Source organism: Alligator mississippiensis, chromosome 1, assembly GCF_030867095.1.
Source record: "Alligator mississippiensis isolate rAllMis1 chromosome 1, rAllMis1, whole genome shotgun sequence".
Classification (NCBI taxonomy): Eukaryota; Metazoa; Chordata; order Crocodylia; family Alligatoridae; genus Alligator; species Alligator mississippiensis.
This window is the reverse complement of record NC_081824.1, coordinates 270,348,977-270,374,262: the sequence shown is the minus strand read 5'-3', so window position 1 is coordinate 270,374,262 and position 25,286 is coordinate 270,348,977. Positions and strand designations below refer to the sequence as shown.

The window sequence follows — 25,286 nt, the reverse complement described above, 5'->3', positions numbered from 1 at the left end:
CAAAAAAGGGTTCTGGGCTTCCAGAGAAGTTTAAACTACTTCAACTATTAAACTGAAGCCTTTCTGAATGTTTTACTGAGGTGTAACATCAGTATATAATAGCCCTGGTCTTGGTAACCTAGTCCATATCACGTTGCTAGGGCCATGAAATAAAGATTAATCCATTTCTAGAACTCCCAAATTTCATATCCTAATTGCATAATGCTAGAAGTAAACTAAATCTTTCACAAAAGGAGAGAAGATTGCTCAGACTGGGAAGAAATCTTCTAAATTCTTATAGGAAGTAGATACTTTTCTTCTTAATTTTTCTGAGAGCAAATAGTAATGAGAAATTTGAGAGGATGAAATTTGCACACAGCCACAAGAGACTGGCTCAGAGGGATTGGAGATCTAGACTGTAGGCCAGCAGAACCAGAAAGGGCACTGAAGATGGACAGAGAAACAAGTTTAAAAAAATCACATCATGATTGATATTTAGCATAAGAGCTATAATGCAATATGTATAAAAATTATTACGATATGCAACTGGAAGACAAAACTCTAATGATGATTAAGGAACAATATTCTTTGCGGTTCATTTACATATACAAAATAAGGTTCCCAAAGAAATTGGCTTGTGGTCCTGGAAACAAACAAAGCACGTTTTTCAACAAAATATGCTGAAATTTAATGCAGTGTAAACATAGCAATCATACTGTCAAGGGAGATGTACACCCCATGCTATTACAACTGCTAGCATTAGCGTGGAGATTAACTGTCTCCTTAGCTCAAATTAATTGCATACCCTATAACAGCTGGAGAACAAGACGGCTTCAGGTCAGACAAGAAGGGGGTCAGATAAGTGACGGAGTGAAATTTCCTTCAGGTGCAAATTTCTAGTGAAATGCTGAGATATCTGGGGAAGAACACCAAAGGATGTAAGTACAGAAAATTACAGAAGAGTGTGAGATTATGAAAATCTGGTTCCAGTTGCTTCATATAGGTACCGAGGATAGAATGCAATGGAGTAGGTTGGCCTGGCTTTCCCTATTCACCCCAGCAAATGAATTACTAAAGCCCACAGAGCCAAGGAGCTTTATTCTATTTGGACATTAAACTCCTGATTCATTAAAAGAGTGCAGACCTTTTGATTTTCCAGGCAGTGTGGTATATTGAGAAAGAAAACTATTACTGCTGTTCTGGGAAGCCTACAGAGCTGAATCATTAGATGGGGATAGCTGAGTGGTGGGGAAAAAAAGAAAATTGGGCAACTTCATCACAATTCAGTTACAATATAACTCATCATAATATAGCCATGAGAGGACATCAGTGTACAAAAGGCTAGATTTGGATCTATTCATAATTATTTTGATCTGACTGATATTTAAAAAACAAAAATGGAACTGTATTTGTTTCAAAGAGCTATCACAAAGTAAAGTCCTTCTGGTAAAGCCACACTGACATGTCTTCATATGAACAGATACACATTTTGAACCATTGCTCCACATTCCAAATACACATCAGTTTTCCAGATCCAATCTGAAAAAGCAAATGATTGAAGACACACAATTTGTCTGCTAAACACATTTCCAAAGATACTTTTAAAATATGCAATTTGCACATTTAATGACCTGGCATATATTTATATAATAGTTCTTTACTAGGTATGGGTTCCAAAGTGTAAAGAAAAATGCATGCACCTTGCAAATTCCTATTAGCAGTGAAAAATGAGGGAGAAACTGAACTTTACCAAATTGTAGAATCATATGTTATTGAACCAATTCTAGTACTGGATGATTGCATTATAGTAGGCCACCATATTAAATTTAAAGGAGGTAGGGATTTGTATAGATTAGAAAAATCTGAATAAGGGCAATGAACATGAACAGCAGCACAGTATGAGAAAAGCCAAATGCCGGGGTAAGCGGCCCCAGGCCCCTACTTTGCCCAGCCCCGCAGGGAGCCACGCGACCAGAGCTGCGCGAACAGGCGGCGCAAACAGGCAGGCTTCTCTGCCGGTGCGTGAGTTAGCACGGAGTTCGCATGGGAGGATGTGCGGGAGGGCCCAAGACCCTGCCTGTGCACCCCCCCAGAGTAGACAGTCCCAGCCGTAGCCAGCCTACCAGAGGCATGACACGGATGGGCACGCACCGCACCCCGAGGGTCCCCTCGGGCTCCGCGGCCCCCCCCTCTGGCACCTCAGAGACGGCCACCCAGACGGAGCCCCTGGTTCCGGGCTCCACGCAGACGGAGCCTCTGGCTCTTGGCTGCAGGGGCTGCCTGTCCCTTTTTCAGGCTCTGGGGCCTGGGAGCATGGCGACCTCCCCTTGCAGGGTCTGCTCCCTTTTGGGGTCTCTGGTGCGCCAGCTGGAGGAGCTCCAGGCCACAGTCCAGAGACTGCGTGCCATCAGGGACTGCGAGCAGGAGATAGACTCCTACTGCCAGGCCCTTCTCCCCCGGGAGGCAGAGGGTATATCACAGTCTCCCTCCACGCCAAAGGAGGACTCTGGGACCTCCTGCTGTGTCCAGCCAGGGGCATGGACCAAGGTGGTCAAGGGCCCTAAGGCCCGCCGCACCAAGGCCCCTCCCCCACCAGAGCTGAGCAACAGGTACGTACCTCTTGCTGCCCCAGCAGAGCCTGCTGAGTTGCCAGCCCCCACAGGCAACATGGGCCTAACTGCAGCTCCCGCCCCTGCTCTCCCCAAGACAAAACGTAAGGTGTTTGTTGTGGGAGACTCCCTCCTGAGGGGGACGGAGGGGCCAATCTGCCACCCCGACCCCTTAGCCCGGCAAGTCTGCTGCTTCCCAGGGGCCCGCATTCAGGAAATTGCGGAGAGGATCCCCAAGCTCCTCAAACCCACAGACCACTATCCCATGCTCCTTATTCATGTGGGCACCAATAACACAGCTCGGAGCACTCCCAGCCAGATCATGAGGCGCTACAGGGATTTGGGAGCGGGGCTTAAGGGTCTGGGGGCACAGGTGGTGTTCTCGTCGATCCTCCTAGTCTCAGGCTATGGGCTGAGAAGGGACAGGAGGATCTATGTGGTCAACCAAAGACTGCGGCGCTGGTGTTGTCAGGAAGGCTTTGGCTTTCATGACCACAGCCCGCTCTTTGGCGAGAGAGGCAGCGAGCTGCTGGGAAGAGATGGTCTCCACCTCTCTCCCCTAGGGAGGAGGCTCTTCTCAGCCAGACTGGCTGACCTGCTCCACCGGGCTTTAAACTAAGCCCGTTGGGGGACGGGGGGACTACAGCCACTGCTGGCCCACTGAGCAATCCTTGCAAAGCCAGCGGATCATGGCACTCAAGGGAGCCCGCCCCAGCCCTGGTAAAATCTGTGGGCAAGGAAGGAGCCCCCCAGGGGGCACTTGCCTGCCTGTACACTAATGCCAGGAGCTTGGGGAATAAGCAGGAGGAACTCATTCTCCTGCTCAGTGCAAACAATTATGATGTCATAGGGATCACGGAGACCTGGTGGGACTCCACCCATGACTGGACCACGGGTATAGATGGCTATACCCTGTACAGGAGGGATCATGTAGAGAAAAGGGGCGGGGGTGTAGCTCTCTATGTTAAGGAAAGCTACGTGTCCCTGCAAGCCGATATTGGCGACCAGGGAGGACGGCTGGAGACCCTCTGGGTTAAAATCCGTGGGGAACACGGCACAGGGGACACAATGGTGGGAGTCTATTACAGACCTCCCACCCAAAGTCCTGAGCTTGACCAGGAGTTTGCCCAGGAACTGGCTGAGGCAGCTTGCTCCAGGACCATGGTTGTCATGGGTGACTTCAATTACCTAGACATCTCGTGGGAGGATCGCTCAGCAAAATCTGAGCGGTTGCAGAGCTTCCTCTTGTGCGTGGATGTCCTCTACCTGACTCAAGAAGTCTATGGGCCAACGAGAGGCAAAGCACTGCTCGACCTGGTACTGGCTACTGGGGATGACCTAGTCGGCGACCTAGTGATCGATGGGAAGCTGGGTGACAGCGACCACGAGCTGATCACCTTCACCATCCGCCAAAAAGCTGGCAAGTCAGTCAGCAACACGCAAGTCCTTGACTTCAGGAAAGCCAACTTTGACAAGCTCAGGAGGCTTGTCAGTGAGGCCCTAAGGGACTGTGACCACAGGGAGAGGGGAGTTCAAGAAGAGTGGTTGCTCCTCAAGGGAGCGATCCTCAATGCCCAAACTAAGTCTATTCCATCTCGGAGGAAAGGCAGCAAGAGGGCACAGCAGCCCCCCTGGCTCTCCAGGGACCTAGCAGACCTCCTGAGGCTAAAAAGAAAGGCCTACAAAGGATGGAGGATGGGAGTCACCTCCAAGGAGGATTATTCTGCACTGGTCTGGTCCTGTAGGGAGCTGACCAGGAAAGCCAAGGCTGCAACTGAACTCCAGCTAGCTTTGAGCATCAAGGACAATAAAAAGTCCTTTTTCAGATATGTGGGGAGCCGGAGGAAAAGCAGGGGCAACGTTGGACCCCTGCTGAACCAGATGGGGCAACTGACAACTGACGCCCAGGAAAAAGCCAACGTATTAAATAGGTACTTTGAGTCGGTCTTTCATCAGCCCCATGGGACGCCCATGCCCGCTACAGGGCGGGGAAGTCCGGGTGAGGGTGATCCCCTGCCCTCCATTAATGCTGACTTCATGAAGGAACATCTTGAGAAGCTGGATACCTTCAAGTCAGCCGGCCCTGACAATCTTCACCCCAGGGTACTCAAGGAGCTGGCGAGCATCATAGCCCAGCCTCTAGTGCGGATCTTTGAAAACTCTTGGCGCTCTGGTGTAGTGCCCGAAGACTGGAAGAAGGCCAATGTGGTGCCTATCTTCAAGAAAGGGAGGAAAGTGGATCCGGCTAACTATAGGCCCATCAGCCTGACTTCTATCCTGGGGAAGATCTTAGAAAAGTTTATTAAGGAGGCCATCCTTAATGGACTGGCCGACGCCAACATCTTAAGGGATAGCCAGCACGGGTTTGTTGCGGGTAGGTCTTGCTTGACCAATCTCATTTCCTTCTACGACCAGGTGACCTATCACCTGGACAAGGGAGATGAGATTGATGTCATATATCTTGACCTCAAAAAAGCCTTCGATCTGGTGTCCCATGATCGCCTCTTGGAGAAACTGGCCAATTGTCGCCTTGGGTCCTCCACGATCCACTGGCTGGAAAATTGGCTCCGGGGTCGGACCCAGAGGGTAGTAATTGATGGAAGTCACTCATCGTGGTGTCCTGTGACCAGTGGGGTCCCCCAGGGCCCTGTCCTTGGACCCATACTGTTCAACATCTTCATTAATGATGTGGACACTGGAGTCAGAAGCGGACTGGCCAAGTTCGCAGATGACACCAAACTTTGGGGCAAAGCATCCACACCAGAAGACAGGCGGATGATCCAGGCTGACCTGGACAGGCTCCGCAAGTGGGCGGATGAGAATCTGATGGTGTTCAACGCCGATAAATGCAAGGTTCTCCACCTTGGGAAGAAAAACCTGCAGCATCCTTATAGGCTTGGCAGTGTTATGTTGGCTAGCACTATGGAAGAAAGAGACTTGGGGGTCATCATTGACCACAAGATGAACATGAGCCTGCAGTGCGATGCTGCGGCTAGTAAAGCAACCAAAACACTGGCTTGCGTCCATAGATGCTTCTCAAGCAAATCCCGGGACGTCATTCTCCCCCTGTACTCGGCCTTAGTGAGGCCGCAGCTGGAGTACTGCGTCTAGTTTTGGGCTCCACAATTCAAAAAGGATGTGGAGAAGCTTGAGAGAGTCCAGAGAAGAGCCACGCGCATGATCAGGGGTCAGGGAAGCAGACCCTACGATGACAGGCTGAGAGCCCTGGGGCTCTTTAGCCTGGAAAAGCGCAGGCTCAGGGGTGATCTGTTGGCTACCTACAAGTTTATCAGGGGTGACCACCAGTATCTGGGGGAACGTTTGTTCACCAGAGCGCCCCAAGGGATGACGAGGTCGAATGGTCACAAACTACTACAAGACCGTTTCAGGCTGGACATAAGGAAGAATTTCTTTACTGTCCGAGCCCCCAAGGTCTGGAACAGCCTGCCACCGGAGGTCGTTCAAGCGCCTTCATTGAACACCTTCAAGATGAAACTGGATGCTTATCTTGCTGGGATCCTATGACCCCAGCTAACTTCCTGCCCTTTGGACGGGGGGCTGGACTCGATGATCTTCCGAGGTCCCTTCCAGCCCTAATGTCTATGAAATCTATGAAATCTATGCCAAGCTGTGATCCGGGGGCGCCAGGGGGCCCCCAGCATGCTCGCCAGTGGACCCAGAAGTGGACCAGAAGTGTTTCTGGTATACTTCCGGGTCTGCTGCCAAGCATGCTGGGAACCCCCTGGGCTTCTGTGGGACGCTCCATCCATCCTAGCATCACAGTGTTCACAAGCCGTGCCTGGTACTTCGAGGTATGTAGAAAAACATTTAAAGCTGTGTCTATGGGCAAATCGCTGATTCTCTGAATCAGCACCAGATCTTCAGATTTAGCCGAATCAAATTGGGGACAGTGATACAAATCAATGAATCAAATTACTGTCCCCGATTCAGGCCAAATCCAAATCTGAATTGAATAGGGCCCATTTCGCACACCCCTAATGGCTAGGTACAGACATTCAAAGAACTTGAGGTGGAATCAGTCTAAGTTTGTGGTTTTTCATAAGCACCATAGTTTAGATTGGCAGCAAACAGAACATACATTTGCCCTTTGATGCGGCGGAAGGGCACAAATCTTAGACTGGTTCTGCCATTTTTAAACCAGTCTATGTGTGCTGAACTTCTGTCATAGGTATAGTTTCCAGTCACTTATACTGGTAAAAGTGTAATGTCTGTACCTGACCTATGTGCTGGATCTCTGTGAATCTGTATGGATGGATCTGTAATTGTTGATCTGTCAATATGGGGTGAAATGCTATAACAACCCAGTGAGATGCTGTGCTTTGTTCTACCATGAGCCAAAGAAGATAACCTTAAATTGAACAGAAACAAGAACAAAATCAGACTGAATGAGATTACTTATATAGGATACATAGAGACAAAGGAGGATGAGCAGCCCCATGAAACATAGAGGCAATTGTGCAAATGGAAAAAAAACAACAAAGCAAGGAGATATAACAGAGTTTTGTGAGCATGTTAACATATAAATTCAGGTTTAATTCCTAACCTGTTACCTGATAAACGCTACTCAGAAAACTGTTAGAGGAAAATACAAAATGGCAGTGAAATAACTGGGGGAAAAAATCTTTCAAAATAAAAGAAAAAACATAAAAAGGATAGGAGCAGGCAGGGGGTGTTAAAAAAACAAACAACACAATCCCATATGGGTGAGGTCTGAGTAAACTGTGTTCAACTACACCTATATTCTGCCAGGTGCACCTCACCATAACTAGTTAAGCATAGCCTAATTTTAAATTATTTTCAAAACTTTCAGTAACCGTGGCATAGACTCAAACCCCATTTTTGTAATTAAATACTTAATGGAAGGATAGTAACCATCTTTGGGCACTGCCAGAAAGGGAGTGAGACATAACTACATAATAAATATTTACTTTCAATACAAACTAAAACACCTTGAATAGGCTTTCCAATTCTTTTACATACTATTTTAAACCAAAGCTATTAGGTCAGTCGACTATTGTGTTATTTCTGTGCTGCCATTACCTGTAATGCTGCTGTTATCCTACATATTCATGGGATAATAACTTGGTTTATATAATCTGAATCCCAATGTAAGGTTTTAGCGCAACATTTACATTTCTATACTTTAGCACACACAAATGCATTCTTTCTGCTCTGATCTTCTTACACATTTATCAGTCTCTTTTGTGGCCTAAGTTGTAGTGAGTGTCAGCTCTATGCTTCAAAGTTTAAATGAAATTGCAGAGTCCCTTAGTATAAATCACAGAAGTTCTGTCATAGTAAGAAAAGATGGTTATCACAAGAATCACAAAGAAGAAACCTGTAAAACCATTGCAGGTCAGATAAGCATGTCATGTCAAAACGTGATTGTATTTACATGGTACTGTCTTTAAGTAGACAAGGCTTTGGGCCCAAATATAAATGCTATACACATATTGACTGCAGGGGGATTTGTGGAACATGATGTGAAAGTAATCTGGTACCCCTAGGAATATCATTATTTACCTCAGTTATAGATTTCATAGATTTCATAGACATTAGGGCTGGAAGGGACCTCGGAAGATCATCGAGTCCAGCCCCCCACCCAAAGGGCAGGACGTCAGCTGGGGTCATAGGATCCCAGCAAGATAAGCATCCAGTTTCATCTTGAAGGTGTTCAATGAAGGCGCTTGAACAACCTCCGGTGGCAGGCTGTTCCAGACTTTGGGGGCTCGGACAGTAAAGAAATTCTTCCTTATGTCCAGCCTGAAACCATCTTGTAGTAGTTTGTGACCATTCGTCCTCGTCATCCCTTGGGGCGCTCTGGTGAACAAACGTTCCCCTAGATACTGGTGGTCACCCCTGATAAACTTGTAGGTGGCCATCAGATCACCCCTGAGCCTGCGCTTTTCCAGGCTAAAGAGCCCCAGGGCTCTCAGCCTGTCATCGTAGGGTCTGCTTCCCTGACCTCTGATCATGCGCGTGGCTCTTCTCTGGACTCTCTCAAGCTTCTCCACATCCTTTTTGAATTGTGGAGCCCAAAACTGGACGCAGTACTCCAGCTGCGGCCTCACTAAGGCCGAGTACAGGGGGAGAATGACGTCCCGGGATTTGCTTGAGAAGCATCTATGGACGCAAGCCAGTGTTTTGGTCGCTTTACTAGCCGCAGCATCGCACTGCAGGCTCATGTTCATCTTGTGGTCAATGATGACCCCCAAGTCTCTTTCTTCCATAGTGCTAACCAACATAGCACTGCCGAGCCTATAAGGATGCTGCGGGGTTTTTTTTCCCAAGGTGGAGAACCTTGCATTTATCGGCGTTGAACACCATCAGATTCTCATCCGTCCACTTGCTGAGCCTGTCAAGGTCAGCCTGGATCATCCGCCTGTCTTCTGGTGTGGAATATAGGTATATTAAGCTGCATATTAACATTTCATTTATCCAAAAGACAACAGAGAAATGTGAGAGGTAAGAATTATTGTGGGTAATATCTTTTACTGCATCAACTGTATATTTGGGAGGGACACAAATAAGCTTTCAGGTACCACTGTACACTTTCTCAGACCCAGTGCTACCACAATAGTGAAATAAACAGTTTGCAGTGATCATATTTTTATAAGTGTTTGAATAATTGAATATTGAGTATTCTAAACAGCATTTATCATATGAGAAATAGATTAAACTAATGTAATCTGTTAATAGGCAAAGGTCACCAAGGAAAACCATAAAACAGTCACATTTCATTTGTTTAACTGCATGATGAGAAGGTTTCTTGTACAGTTAATACAGTGATGGTCTAGACATGAAGGATAGGGACTGAAAAGTAGAGTCGCTCCTCTCATGTTGAACAAGGGGGAATTTCTAGAAGATTTACAGCTGTATTGGTTCATTGCTTAATCAGACAGCAGAAAGATGTTCTCAGCATGTGTTCTTTTCTCCTAATGAAAAAGACTATCAACCCACACCAAACTGTATATTTAAAGGTTTTTTTTCTTCTCTGAGTATCTAATAGAACATGTTTAACCCTTATTTGGGTGCTCCACACACACATGTTATTTACTGTGATACAGTTATTGAAAGATCATTTGTTGGTTTCAAGAGGAAAATATGTATTATATACCTACCGAGTGAAGTGAAAATATCAGGAATGATACCAACGCACTTTTAGAGAACAATAAGAGAACCCTCCCAAATTATCTCCCAATCTACATTCCAGCATAATCTGATCTTCCCAAGAGTTTGAGGACTTGGGTTCCTATTGGCACAAACCTTTATGTTTAGCTAGCCCTTCCTATTTGCAGTACATGTTGTGCTGATAACACCTGCTTGGTTCATTATTTTCCAGATACATCCCAACCTTCATCTCAGCCTCTGAAAGAGACTTTTTTCCTCCTCAATCTATTTGAACAAAAGGTTAAATATCAAATCTTTCCCCCCTTTCCATTTCTTCTATACAAATGCCCATTTTCATGGTGCATTAGATCTTGTCATTGGTTGAGCACAACATTTTTGCAGCTGATTGGACTAGAGGCTTTGATTTCCCTCCATCTGCTAGTCCACTGATTTACCATGCGTATGAAGTCCTGAGTAGAATACCAAGACCAGTTCCCTTTCAGTAATACCTTACTAACGTACTACAAGTCTTGTGATTCAGTACTTTATAGCTTAGAGGATTACAAATTGGAAGTGTGGAAGTGCCAATTGTGGGTCAGCGTGTTCCTCTTCAATCACAATACTTAGGTATTTTGATGGTAAAATCATATTAAGACATCAAGCTTCCACTGATCTATGGCATATCCAATGGTCAGTGTGAGTGAAGCACTACTGAGTAAAGCTGAATTGTGGAAAGATAGAAATGACATGATGTTGAGATGGATGCACTTTAAAAACTCTGTAACTACTTTCCATTGTGGACACCTGCAATGGCAAATTTCACCTGTTTCTGCATACCAAAGCAGCTATGCCTAGGAAAATGATCCCCCGTGGGTGTTTGCTTAATTTATGCATATTACAAGAATACTGCTTTCCCCATATTTTAGGCTTAGATTGAATCAGGATGTTCGATGTGCTCATCACTTGCAGGTTTACTTACTGTAATACATTGTACCTAATTAAAAAACCACCAGCTTTTGAAAAGAAACTATAGCTGTTTCAGAACTAAAGCTATGCAGGGGCTAATACTGTTTTATGGGAACTTTCGGTTTTCAAATTTGTTTCAATTCCAAATTAGAAAAAAATGTTGAATTAGGGGGAAAATGTTTTGGGTTAACAAAGCATTTTGTGATGTTAAAAATCAACATTTCTTTCACTGTCATCATTCTTAGTTTATACTGTACTTCAGGGCTGTCCAACTTCTATACAGCCAGGGGCTGCACAGGCTGCATCAGCAAGGCTCATACTAATGCAAGCCATGGGTCCCTGGGCTGCAGCTCCCCCCGCCCCACACACACAACACTGCACTGAATGTGTGGGAAGCTCCCCTCCTCATCACACTGGACATGTGGGTAGCCCGACCCCAGTGCTGTACCACATGCACAGGCACACCCCCCCACACACAGCACACACACAGGTGATCCCCCACTTCAGCCTCTTTATTGCACCACACAAAAATTCAAGCCATGGTCTCATCTGCAAAGCCTTTTGTAGTCTTTGAAGTCATGTAGGAAATTATTGCATGACCCCTATCATAGTTATGTTCCATTAGGGCAATGGACCTATTAGCTTCAAGAGTCAAATTCATGTGAGCAAGATCTTGCCAGCTGTCCTGGCCAATGTGGATGCCAATCCCTGGGAAGATCAGGATGAACAAGAGCATTCAAAGCAAATTGTGATTAAAGTAACCCATTTCTCAAAACTAGCTTTTCCAGAATAGCACAAGCAAATTCAACCTCATCAGATAAACAGCATGCAGTTTCTGCAGGCAAAAGTTTCAATTTTTATTTAGTGTGTTCACTCAGGACTTGAGAATCTTGAGTTCCATTCTTTGGTCTCCTGTATAGCCTTTTACAAGATACGTAGGGCCAGATCCACAAAGGTGTTTAGGTGCCTAAAATCTCATTGAAATCCATGGAAGTTCAGTGTCTGAATACGTTTGTGGATCTGTTGAGCCCCAGCTCAAGTCTGGGATTGTGCCCAGTATGCAAAGGCCAATAAAGATACCAGGGGTGAAAGTATAAAGAAGGTTTATTGCTAGCAATAAAAGGTGCGAGCGGAATAATTTCACATAACAAGCACCCAGATCACTATTTCTAAGCATCTTTTTTATACAGGAGTTTTTGAACCTTCATAAGCATCCTTGTTTGCTAATTGGTTATAAAGGAGTGATGCAAGGAGTTCTTTACTGAGCATGTCTCTATACCTGTGTTTTAGCCATGTATCTCATTTACATACATGTATGTTTCATTAGCATACTTTTTCCCCACCTAGGGGCATGATTTTTAGTATTTTAATGAGCCCTTTTAACCCAGTTCCCTGTTTTTTTCCTTTTTGTTTTCAAGCCCCCTTTATCTCAGACTGTCTCCTCCTTATCATTGCAGATGGGCATTCGTCACATAACATTCTGTTTGCTTCATCTCTGAGTAGCAGTTTCTAGGTCACTCCTTACAGATCTTGGCTCTAGTCTCACAGCACCCATTTTCCAGCCGTAGAAAGGACATTCTATCACTTTCCTACCTCACAGAGGTTTTTATGAGGGCAGATGAATTAAAAGATTATGAGATACCCAGATACCGGAATTATATGAGTACTTAGGGAAGAGAAGTAGATAAATTTCAGTGGTTGTGTCTACACATGTGCTTTACTGCTTGAATTGGAGTAATTAGCTGTGGAGTAAAATATCACTATCTGTATGTACAATGGTATTAGGCTATAGTAAACTAATTTACACCACAGTAAGATGAAGGACAGTACTATCTTTGGCTAGGGTAATTTACTGCAATTAAACACGCACATAGATGCTGACCATGGACATAAATTGTAGGCAGCCAGGGGCTATATTCTTGCCACCTCACCACATGGTTGCACACTTTCAGCACCCTTGTGCCCCAGCCAGCCCCTGTCACCTGAAGCTGTCACCCAGAGCTTGAAGCTGGCCCCCCTGTATCTCCTGCCAGCCTGGGCTTGCTCTATCCTTGTTTAAATTGCTAATGTCCTGGGCACATATGTAGACACTGCACCCTAACTAATCACAGATGCCTATATATTTGAAATCCCAAGTCCTGAAGAAATTTAATTTTCCTTTCCACAGTTTGAAGACCAAGAGACTTCAATTCATCAGTTCTCCGTTTGTTACATTAGGACTGGTTGTTAAATGAAACTGTGGGCACTGGTTAAAGTAAGGTTCCCATTTCCCTCCCATGCTAAAAACAGAAATAAATTCTTCCCCTCCCCCAAGATCTGGAGATTTCAGCTTCTCTTTTTCTTGGGCTAGTGAAATTAGGATTCACCAGAAGGTGAATTTGAAATGGAAGCAGCAGGCAAGAGATGATGGAGCCTGGTTGGGAGTTTAGAAGATTCTGTTTGGAAGTCCTGTTTCCATCTCTTCTATTCTCCAAAGAAAAATCTGTCCCTTGATCAGCTTTATCCCTCATCCAGCAAAGGGAGGATTCCAAAGGGGGAAATGTGTGATGTTTCCTATACACAGAAAAATAACTGCCAACTCACTCATTCTCTTCCCTTGTCTAAGAAAGAGAAATACAGAATATAAAATATCTTATACTTTAGGCAGTAGATATATAGTTTAATTATCTAAATCTAGAATGTAGGAGATTGAAATAGGTATGTTTATTTATCCTGGGAGTTGTCTTTTTCTCTCATCCATCAATTGCTTCCCTTGCTTAGTTTTTAATTGTTTGTCAAAATATGGCCATCCCTGGGATGGCTGTGATGTCCCTAGGGCACCATAACCATGACAGCTCCACCCTACGGGCACCTACTAATCTCTTCTGCCACGTCTTGCTGATATAAATGATGAATTGGGAGGCTTCCCTTGAGTTGCTGCTCAGTCACAGTCCTGACAGACTCCGTTAAATCCTGTGGGTTGCTGGACCCTTTTATTGGGCCCCACACTCAGGAGGTGTCTTATGATACCCCCAAGCCTTATGGGCTAGATGCGGGACTCCAAAACTACCCCTTTATCATGCCCCAAGCCTTGCAAATGTTATGTAGACATTGTCTTCTTGTGTTGAGGCCTCAGCTTAGTCCAGCCTCAGTAAATAGGCCCTCTGGAACTGGCGTCTGCTCCCCACCACCATCACTGCACCCTCCCTGGCACTGGCGTCTGCTCCCCCCACCTCACTGCACCCTCCCTGGTGCTGGCGTCTGCTCCCCTCATTTTTTAACAATGGTTTGCCTTGTTCTATAAAAATACTTATGCCAAGTGCAGAATTTTGAAGTGGGTTTGGGAGCAATGGGAGCTTGAGGTCATTTCAGTCAATAGGTGGATCTGAAACAGGATTAGTTGGACATGTTTCTATTCAACTCTGCATATAACTTCCTTAGCCCCACCCAGGCTTTCCTTTATTTGAGTATGCTTCTCTTAAGGGAAATGCTTTTCAGATATATTTTTTTCTCTTGCCCCCATTCTTTTTCTTTGACCACACCCGATCACCTTAAGATAATAGAATGCTTCATCAACACATGATGGTAGCTGTAAGCTGCCTTTCCTAATGTGTTACTTTAACTATGGCTTTTGAGATGCTAAATAAGAATTCAATAAATATGGCTCAGGTCAGCTTGTGATATTTCCAAGAATGTTAAGCCTGGTTGAGTTTAGCTGTATCCTCCAGATCGATGCGTCTTAAAGTGTATAGCATTTCTTTTTCAAAAATGAGGGGATTTACTGTCCATAAAATGTCAGTCTATGTGCTGAAGAATTCAGAAGATAGTTCATCTGTGATATACAAAATGTGTTAGCAATGATGTTGTCAATTTGTGATGAAGGAAGTTAAGCATGCCACATAAAATCCATCAGAGATCACAGCTTATTGAGAGAATGTTTTCTCATCAGTCAAAAATAAACCCATTTTATTGAAAAATTCAATCCCTGTTAGTAGAGAAGATCTCTTTCAAATTGTGTCAAATCTCTTCTGCCTTGCCAAAGATACAGATATCCTTCAATTACACTCTGTACTCTCAATTAGGAAGGGGAAAACCAAAGAGGAAGGGCAAATGGAAAAAATGTACAAAATATGCAGTTAATGAAGAAGGTTACATTTTCCAATGGAAAAAGATGTTCACATATTCATATATTGTGGTTGGTTCTGATTTCTTCTCCTTTCTGTTAACTGCTAGCAATAATTAGAATTTTTAATGTCAAACTGATCAAGGCCCAATAGGTCAGAACCTTTCTTCAAGAGGCAGTAGAGGAGGTCAGGATTAATTTGTTACTTTAAAATGTGGAAATTACTCTCTGTGTTTGAGAGCAGTATGAGGCCCTCTCTCCCCCTTAACTGTATGATAAAAAGAGCCTTGAATCTCACTGTACGTGCATGACATAAAGGAGATCTATTTGGAAAGATTTAATAGGCCTGGAATAGAGGGTAATAGAAATTGAATTGGAGTAATTTATGTTGCACAGTGAAGAAGATGGCCTAGGAAACTTCAAAGATTATCCCCACTGCATGGTTCAAACTTAACAGACATTTTCAAATCACCTTCCTGCAAGCCACCAGTGTCAGTGTGTTCATTTAAGTAGATTTTATTTTATTTTTACTTTTATGTTTGTGTTTAGAAGCAAACCTGTTTTTAATATATACATCTGAATGGAAAAATAATAGAAGTGAAATTTTCTGTCTTGTTCAGAACAAAAGTTATTATATATATATGACCTCACAATCAATCTTTATGGTACATTTCTAACACTAGAAATGTGATAACAACTGTGTTTATCTGTAATGAGACTGACTCAAGCCTAGCATAAAGAAATGCAAATCTATAGATTGCACTAATGTTACACTTGCTTACATTAAGACTGAGTTTGGCCCAATGACACTATTTTAAATAATGCCCAACTCCACATAATGAGGAAAAGTACCGAGTTTTAATGCAATTCTAGAGGGAGTATGGTTTGCTGCCTGGAATCACCACACAATGAATATATCCTGCACTTCAAAGTAATATGACCTAGTAAGTTTTTAGGAGACGGCATTCACTAAAAAGTAGGAAAAAATATGACATGTTATTCAGCTGGTATAAACAATTTAATCACACAACAGAGAAAAGTGATGGATTAAAGGTTCGTTTTAATGATATAAATGGTCTCTGCTAGCACAGTAAGTCTTTTGGACCCTGAAAGGGTAAGCATTTTTAAGAAAAGTAGTAGAGCTGAAAAACCACACAGGTAACGAGGATCTTTTCTGCTGTTAAAACCCATGGGGGGAGGGGAAAAAGGTTGTAAAGGAAAAAGTCAACATCATTAGACAGACTAACCTGTTATTTTATGCTTAAAGACAATGCTAGGTTTATGAAAAAATGAAGTAATCGCACATAAAATCTTCTCAAGGCATGTCAGTAACATCAGATTGCAGCTCTCTGGAATTGAATGATGTGCTTCAGCAGTCATTTCTGACTTACTGTGCAATAGAGACAGGCAGATCTTTTATTAGAGCAGAAAGTTAAACTTAAAAGCATTGAAATGAATTATGGAAAACTTTTATTTTGCCGCTAAGGAAATCATTTGTGCTAGTATAAAAAAAAAATAACGTGACAATCAGCTTCTCGGCAGCCATGCTACCTCTGGCTGTGGTCTCATTATCCCTCATAAGATGAATAGGGTTATGCTTGTTTTGTACGTCGGTGAAAGACTTGCAGGGAAAATCTAAGATGCTGTAGGAAGTTATGTCGATTATTTAGTGGAAGAAAGACTTTCCTTTAAATTTCTTTTGAAAGACTTTCCCAGTATTAGGGGCACTGGGAGTTCAGGAGTCTGGATCAGATGTGCATAATAGAGATCCTGACTGTTAATAACAGATGATTACATTGTGACTCTTGTCAAAGTGTTTCCAGGATATCCTGGGCAAATTCTAATTGGTAGGGACCTACCTAAATCCCAGTGAGATGAAGGGATTTTCATGGTGTGGTGTGTGGAGCCCATTTCACAGCACGCCCAGCTCACCACTGATTGGCTCAGGGCCCTCAGCAGCCCTGTCCCTTGCTGCTGATTGGCCAAGGGGAATCTACTACAAGGGGAAAGAATGATTGAGAGGATCTCTGCTAACTGCCACAGCTGCCTGTTTGAGGGACAAGACAATATGGATCATCAGCACCAACACAATTTGAACAGGGGGAGATGTTTCTTCTGAAGTCAGGGTAGGGGTGAAACACAGACACAAACAGAATCAGAGATACATAAGCTTTCCTTGGTCACAACTCACTTCATCAGAAGCCAGCTTAGCTGACACATCCACAAGGTAGCAATTGCCAGTGACACCCCAGAAGCTCCAGGGGACCTAAAGGGGATAAAGAAGCCGAAAGAAGCCAGACAGTGGGCAAGGCAGCTTGAACAAGCAGCGTGCCTGATTGAAGGGAGGAAGAAGAGAGACTAGCTGAGCAGCTTTGGGGCTTGTGGTTGGGCAAGCTGGTGAATTACTGAGTCACCTTAGGGGTTGCTCAGGGCTGTGCACAATGAACTGGGGACAGAGGGACTGCTTAACCCTTTAGAAGAGTTTCAAAAGCTCTGGCTGTGTGGTCTTTGCCCTGATAAATGCCTTAATTGATGAGGATCTGCCTACTATGCGGATTGAAATGTTGGAGTATGTTTCTTCCTATCAAGAGGTAAAAATCCCTCTCTCAAGAGCTGAACTGGAAGCTAGCTCCCTGAAGCAGAGCAACAGAAAACCAGGGAGGGTCGGGGATTGAAAAATCAAGGTCTCAGTTGAAGGATCCAGGGCTCTCCTGCTGGTTTCAGGAGGTATTCAGAAGGCCTGGACAAGGCTAGAGAGGTCCTGAGTAAGTACTTTCCTCAGAGGATTCATGACAGGACCTCCTTGCTATTCTTGGTCCATGCTGAGTGGTGTGGATTTCATTCAAGAAGCAGTTAATGTTCAGTGATCGCTGAAATCTCCCCCAAACAGGTACTATTTTTAAGTACGTTTGTAAAGCTACATGAGAAGTTTGGTATCTTTTAATGAAAGCTGTTTATATAAGAGTTTTAATTATACCCTTTAGTAAGCATATCACTTTTTATTTTCATGATTTTTATAAAACTAAGACCGTGGCATCTGAGTTTATTACATCAAATGATGAATAGCTATATATTGAATTTAACTGCCCGCTAAGTTCAGCTCAGACCCCTTGCTAATTGTTGCCAGAATATTCTATAAGAAATATCTTCCTGGCAATCAGCTGCAGATTAAATAATGCTGGAGTAAAAGAGCGATATCTTGCATCATAAGATGAAAGTCACTAAACTCTGGGATGTTAATTACATGTTCAAGGTTCTGAGGCAGTCGTAGCCAAGATCAGAAATCAAGAGTCCTGGCTTGCAATGCCCTGTTAGACAAGATAGTCTAAATGTCAGTTATTAATTAATAGTAGTAATGTTTGTAATAATAACAATACTGCACTGTTTTTGATTGATGAGTCATATGTGTTTATATACAAGACCCAGGAATCCCTAATAAAGTTTATACATTAAGACCCTCTTTTTTTACGAGCAGTTTAGCACTGCATGTCAGTCCTTTTGTCTTTTGAGGTAATGACTTGAATCTTATTCTGCAAGTGTCACCCAGATAGTAATTATCTTTGTGTTACTATTCAAAAATAGAGTTTGCTTGATTTCTTTTAACTTGACAGCCATGTTTCTTTGGTTCAATAAATGTTATCAGGCATTCTTTGGCTGCTCCTATTGCATCAACTTTAATTAGTTTTTGATTGCTGTTAATTTCACAGCTTTTTCTCTTTAATAAATTGCATCAAAAATGCTTTAGTTTTTGTTGCATCACGTTTAATTAGTTTTGTGCTTTGCTTACTCTATTTTGCTTGCTCTTTTTTTTAAAGAAACTCCCCCACAGCTTCTTACTCTGAATATACCCGTGAGTCACAGATTTTGATGTTAATGATTAGAACAGCTTAGAGAAGCTGTGAACATTGAACCTTTTCCCCATGAGCAGTCATGAGGGTATTTCTGTTTCATAAGGGTACCTTAAATATTGGATATGATGAAAATAATACAACTTTCATATATTTTTGCATCATAATTCTTCTCTTCTGAATATAATTTAGGATATGAAATGTAACAGTGTTTCTAAGCATAGAGCCAGAAGCATTTAATCATTCAAGTGAAAAGTTCTTTCCTTCAAATTGTTAGATAAGGTGACTGAGAGAGTGCTATCCACCTAGGGTTGTTAAAAGAGATAGATATCTGCCATTTACAATTTTGAGGTTAATTAATTTGGGGTTAATTTGGGGTTTTGGAAGGCTGGATATTAGGGGATATTGTCAATTGTTTATTTAAACCATTAGTCTTCCCCTAAGTGCCCATATTTATGGTTGCGATAGAGTTTTTTGTGACATTTTTAATGGATAAACTGTGTAGTTAGGAGAGCACATACTGCCCTTCATTAGAGCACACACTGCTCTAGTCAAAGCTTCTGCATTTTAGGTTTGACAAAAACCAAGGATAGTCAGTGGAAAGACTCCTTTGAATGTCATGGATTTTGGATCAAGCCCTTCAAGTACTTTAGTTGTCTTCTCAATCTGTCTAACAATAATTCTTTTTTTCTCTCTCTCTGGTCTCCCCATCCAACTTTTCATGTCTTCCTCTTCCTTCTGGAGGAAAAGAACAGTATTCCTCTTTTCTGTCAATATCTGCAACGCTCCATGTAATTAGCTCTCCTGTAATCAATTCCACACTCCGAGGTAGTTTCACAAAAAGATTCCACATCTGAATGATGATTCTCTGGAACCCACCACAGAATTTAAAAAAAATAAAATTCCTCCCATGTAAGAATTTTCAGCCATGATATATGAGGGGGAAGGTCAAAGGGAAAGGACACTTTTTTAATCTTTAAACCCTGCCCCCGCACACTGCCATACATGCAGACCCCAACACCCACATCCTCTCACGCACCCCAGCCACCCTCCCACCTATACACAGCCCCTGACAAACCCTATACTCACCCACACCCCACCTATCCATGTACACATCCACATGATCCCTTACCCCACACCCACACAGTTATCCACCCCCACACCCTCCCCCACATACCCACAGCCCCCTCCAAAAAATATACAAGAGTAAGATTTCATTTTAAGGTATTGTTTAATCACCTCTGTGTACACTACACAAACACATGTAAATCAGGACAAAAATATTTTTTTTAAATCACATTAATGAACGATGTAGATGTTCACTTTTTAGAATATAATTTGGTATTTTTCTGGTTTAAAGATGGCAAAACCCCTTGCTGATAGGAATACTTCTGGGGGCAAGGGAAGGAACTTCTGGTGGCAAAGGTCAGGGGTTAGGGGTGGGACTTTCAGTCACAAGGTGGTGACCAGGGGGTGGGATACCTGTCAAGGAGTGGGGCTATCCATACAACCCTTGACAGCTTACCAAAACTCGGTAAGCAGCCCCCTCCCCGAAATAATTGCCCGCCCCTGGTCTAGATTGTATAGACAGATAAGAGAGTAAGAAACTTGTCTTTTTATTCTACCTTCTAACTATATGGTCATGTTATCTTGCATAATTCTTTTCTCCTATATGATAAATCCTTTTGTTGTTTTTGTGTCTTTACTGATCGCCTGTGTTAGAGTGTGATCTTAGGGGTAAATGATATTTAATGCTAAGCTATTCTGTGGAAAGGGGGACCTAAAATTTCTTTCACAGCTGGAAGGATCACAACTTTTGGATCACATAATTACTTAAAGCTGGAAGAATTTCCCCTGCTGCAGCTGCAGGATCTGGTATAAGGGCAGTGGAGCTGAGGCTTGTAGGTATAAGGAGTTATTTCAGGGCAAACCTGCAAACTTTAGTCTGTTCCTTGGAACAAGGAGTGGGAAAGTGGGGAGAAACTCAAGCTACTGGGGAACCCCTATGACAGGTTTGTGTCAGTCATTTAATGCCACTTTCATGGTTAGGCAGATTTTAGACCCTATTCTGCTCCTGTGCAGCTATGCCTGCCTTATATTTGCCTCTCTGGGCATCCTGCTATGACTCTGTGTGGCATCTGGCAGAACAGGATAAGTTGGGCAGGCAGTAACTCTATGCATATGCCCCTAAATGTGTGCTTAGAGAAAAACTCCAAGAAGAGAATGATTCTGGAGGAGGAGGGTGGCCTTACCAATGCTTAGCCCAGTGGCCTAGAAGTTAAGACACTCACTGGGAGGAAAACTAAGACTTTTGGTGTCCTTTTCCTAAGGGGAGTTTGAATCTCTCTCTTCTACATCCCAGCAAAGTGCTCCAACCACCAGGCCACAGACTAAGCATTGCCTAGAACATATTCCAGCTCTCATTTTTAAACTGCCATACATGGGGCTATAAGCAGACTAAGCTAAATATAATGTGGCTCAGTGCAATGGATGTTGTCTTGGAAGGAAGTAATACCCTGGCTTCGGGCCCCTGCTACCAGTATGGAAAGAAACCATTCCATTGACATTTATCAGTTTTAACCAATGACTTTTAATACAAGATCCAGACAAGCAACTGGGGGATTGTAAGATCCTAGGATCCAATCCTACAATTGGGGACCTGTTCCCGTCCCTCCTAGGGCAATGTCCATCATTGTGATCTATACTTCCTCTAGAAGTGGAATATGTAAGGGGAGATAGAAGAGAGGATTAAAGAGTGAGATCAACTGAATTATCTTTGAAATATTAGGCTTATAAAGCAGTGTTTTTGAAGGCACAGTAACTCCACTTCTGTAGATTAAGGAAGAAAAAGCAGGTTATGGAATAGAGATGTACCAAGTATTTTATTCACCCTGGGCAGTGGCAGTGGCTGGTGTTACGGCAACCACACTAATTTGCACTGGGGCTCAATTTTTGTTTCAGCTTTACCAATGTTTCTATCAAGTGTCTTTTTCTTGACAAATACCTGTTTCTAAACCCCATAGGATACATTCTTTAAAGCATAGACATTCTGGGATCATATAATTACAGTATAATTTAGATAGCATCCTATAACTTGCAAAAGCCAAGACTATTTCCCATTAGACTTTCTCTCCTAGGAATGGCAGCACATTGTTCATGGTATTTCTCAGTATGTGTCCACCAACACTCTTATGAATCAAGTGGGGAGGTAATCAGATGTATGGGAGTGAATGCCACCGTGTTGATTGCAGTGTAGGTTTTTCCTAAGCTAACTGACAACTAACGCCCCAGGGTAAGCAAGCAAGAAAAGAATCCACAACCAAGCCCAAAAAGCACTACAAAATCTATTTTTAAAGGTTTTTTTTCAATATTCACAGTCACTTTAATTCCTGGTTGTTAGCGCTCATTCTACTTTAGTGTCACCCATAGGTAGCTTATGAAACCTGCTCTATAATACTGTCTTGAAAATTGATAGTTTCCACCAGTAAGCTTTCCAGTCCCCACCACTGGGATGTATAAATCATTCCTGAGCTTCTCATAGACCCCTTCAGGCAGGCACAGCTTCCTGTCTTTTAAGTAAGAGGTATTTTTGCTTTGTATTGCATAAATTCTTCTTCACTAGTAAAAAATCAAGAAAGAAGCTGATAGCATATTTTAACATGGCCAGTTTGATAAATTCACCATTTGAAATGCTCCCTGTGCTTTGCACAGTAGGGTGACATTTTGAAGCTTGCAGTTAGTGTAATACCATGGGTTTCTTTCTGTAGGTACTGTACATGTTGCACTCATATTCCTTTCTAAATTGTACTGTGGAAGTGACTATGAGAAAGTATTTTGCCAAGGGGCAAAAACAATCAACATGTCATCTTTAAACAATTACATTATGGGATGAACTGATGTTATTGGATGGAAACAAATCAAGTTGCAATTGAATGCTGCAGGCACAATCATATTGTTGGTTTTGTTCCCCCAAAAGAAACAAGGGTTGTTTTTTTTAATCCTATTTTTTTCCATTCATTTTATTTGGAGGATACATAAACACATCTATACAACTTTTGCCTTTGTGTTCCACTTCGAACAAATATCTTTAGGATTCTCACAATATATATATTTCAAGGATAAAAATAGCTGCCTGGATGTTCAGGGGTCCTTGGTAACTAAAGAATAGAAATAGTGATTTCATACCATATAGCCCAGTATCAAGAAGTACTAGGATGCATCTAGAAGGAACTAAATCTTTCTCTCTCATTTTCTGAGAAAAAAAAAAACAAAACTAGGGCAGGGAGTTCATTGAAGAGAGAGAGTCAATTTAAAAATCACTTAAAATATACTTATTTCCTGTAAAAAAAATAAATAATAATAATTAAAAAAAAAATTTGGAGGCAGGATCTTCACTCCTTGCATTCCAGCTTGCATAGTGCCCAACAATATGGAAGTGTCTTTTCACAGTAACATACTATAACATATTAATAATAGTCATTGATAGTTGTTTTACAACAATTCAATATAATATATACATTTTGACACTTGCTAGATCAGGCCTGCAATACCTACCATAAAATGAGAGGCTATTCTGTTAAGTGGATTTGTCTCTGTCCTGAGTCGTTAATTCTAGTTGTTGGTGTATACCTGATAATAAAAATAGAAGAGAATTCAGTATTGCTTAATAATCCTTATTCCAAATGACTTTTAGAAGGCTTCTTTTAAACCATTGATTTTCAAACTCTTCCCATTGTGTTTCTGAGATGGAGATAATGCACCTTTATGAAATTTTCTAAGTAAACAAACAAATACAGTGACAACAGATTTTACAGAAACAAAGCTGTTATGTGTTATTTCCCTGGAGGCTGTTTCTAGTGTTATACATCCAGACTTTTCATTGATCAAGCAGAATGTGTGGTGGTCTCCTCCTGCTACTCTCTCCTCCAATTTCAGTTTTAAACCTTGGCATTACACACATTTCTCTTACAAACAGGATCAGAAAGGTTTTCTTCAGTTTTATTTGTAATGGAAAGTTTAGCCATTTTTTATTACTTTCACTCCTGACACTTGATGTGTTCTTGTCTCTGCAAATACCATTGAAATAGCTGTTGTCATCAATTCTTTGTTATGCTTTGGCTGGACAGGTGCTTTAGGGTCAAATTATAGCTTATTCAACCAAAGCTGTAGTAGCAACAATTGCCAGCCTCAGGCCAGTTCTTGCAGGTTATATTTTCAGGGCTGCAATCTGTGACTACTTGTAGTCTTATACTTTCACCAAACATTGTTGCTGCAGTGCTAAATCTTATAAAATAAGCACAAAGGAAATGTCTCCAGGTACAGTTTATCTGAAATGCTTCTGTTACAGCACTCTATTGTTTAATTTTATCATTAGGGATGCAAAGTATAAAGAATAAAAGAAAACAAAATCTAAATTTAACATAGCACAACAAGAGATCATCAGAAATAGATTGAGCCCCTTAGTGGACAGACCTCGGCATCCTCAACCCCCCCCCCCCCCCCCATGACTTCTTAAGGTTCCTCACGGGCTTACAGGTCATCCATGCAATCTTGGCCAGGTAAAACTCTAAAAATGGAAGAGGAAAAATATAAAAGGTATAAATAATAAAATCACATGGTTGTTCAATAAGGCCAAGCACATCCTGATGTGCTCTCTTATGTTGTCCATGACTCCTCTTTCCCTTGCCATATGTAAGACTGCATATACATGAGTTTTAGGAGAGCTTTGAATGAAGTGAGAGAAACAACTGTATAATAAATTTGTGGAGGGAAAAGTAATAGGATGTGGCCCAACATAGATGTAAAGAGGAAAGTAGAGGAAAGGGAAACGGATGACAAGGTTATATTGTCTGCCCTTCCCTCCCTCTTTTGAGCCAAGAGCTATTGAGGGCAAAAGTAAGGGGAGAGGCATAGCATGACACCTGAGTTCCTTGAGTGCCACAGTGCATGGGCAGGGCAGCATCACTGGCTGCATTTCCAGAAGCACAGCACTAGCTGGCCTGGCAGTGAATTTGCTTTCATTTTTTCAACCCCCTGCTTCCCTGGTGCTGGTGAACTACTTCTCCCTGCTTCATTACGCTAATGAGTAGGGATTTATTATCTCTCCTAGGCTCAGTGAGGCAGTGGTGTTTTTGCAGGGGTCCCTTAACTAGTTTCATAGTGCACAGAAATAGCAGCCTATCCCTTAGGTCTGCTCAACCTGTTACAGGTATCCCACAATTAAAACCATTAATTTGGCAAATTATTTTGAGACCAGCTGCACTGAAAAGTAGCTATCACACCCTATAAAGCTCCAGCCAGTTCTAAAGTTGGGCTTCAAAACTATGCACTAACTTTAGAGCTGGTTGCTGTTGAGCTTTAATATGCATGTATAGCTGGGAGCCCCTGCGCTAGCAATAAGGTGCGATAAGATCTAATTCATAGATTCATAGATGTTAGGGTCGGAAGGGACCTCAATAGATCATCGAGTCCGACCCCCTGCATAAGCAGGAAAGAGTGCTGGGTCTAGATGACCCCAGCTAGATACTCATCTAACCTCCTCTTGAAGACCCCCAGGGTAGGGGAGAGCACCACCTCCCTTGGGAGCCCGTTCCAGACCTTGGCCACTCAAACTGTGAAGAAGTTCTTCCTAATGTCCAGTCTAAATCTGCT

At 42.7% G+C, this 25,286-nt stretch overlaps 1 protein-coding gene across 5 annotated transcripts in view; it reads left to right on the top strand.

The window, feature by feature from the left end:
- CADM2 (cell adhesion molecule 2) overlaps positions 1 to 25,286 on the top strand; it is a 1,138,796-nt gene that overhangs the window by 862,558 nt on the left and 250,952 nt on the right. The window contains exon 1 of one of the 5 annotated variants that reach the window (XM_059720622.1): positions 16,823 to 17,677. The exons of the other annotated variants lie outside the window; for them this stretch is intronic. The gene's annotated coding sequence lies outside the window, so the exon portion shown is untranslated. Of the gene's footprint in view, positions 1 to 16,822; positions 17,678 to 25,286 lie in introns of those variants that run through there. 5 annotated transcript variants of the gene reach the window in all.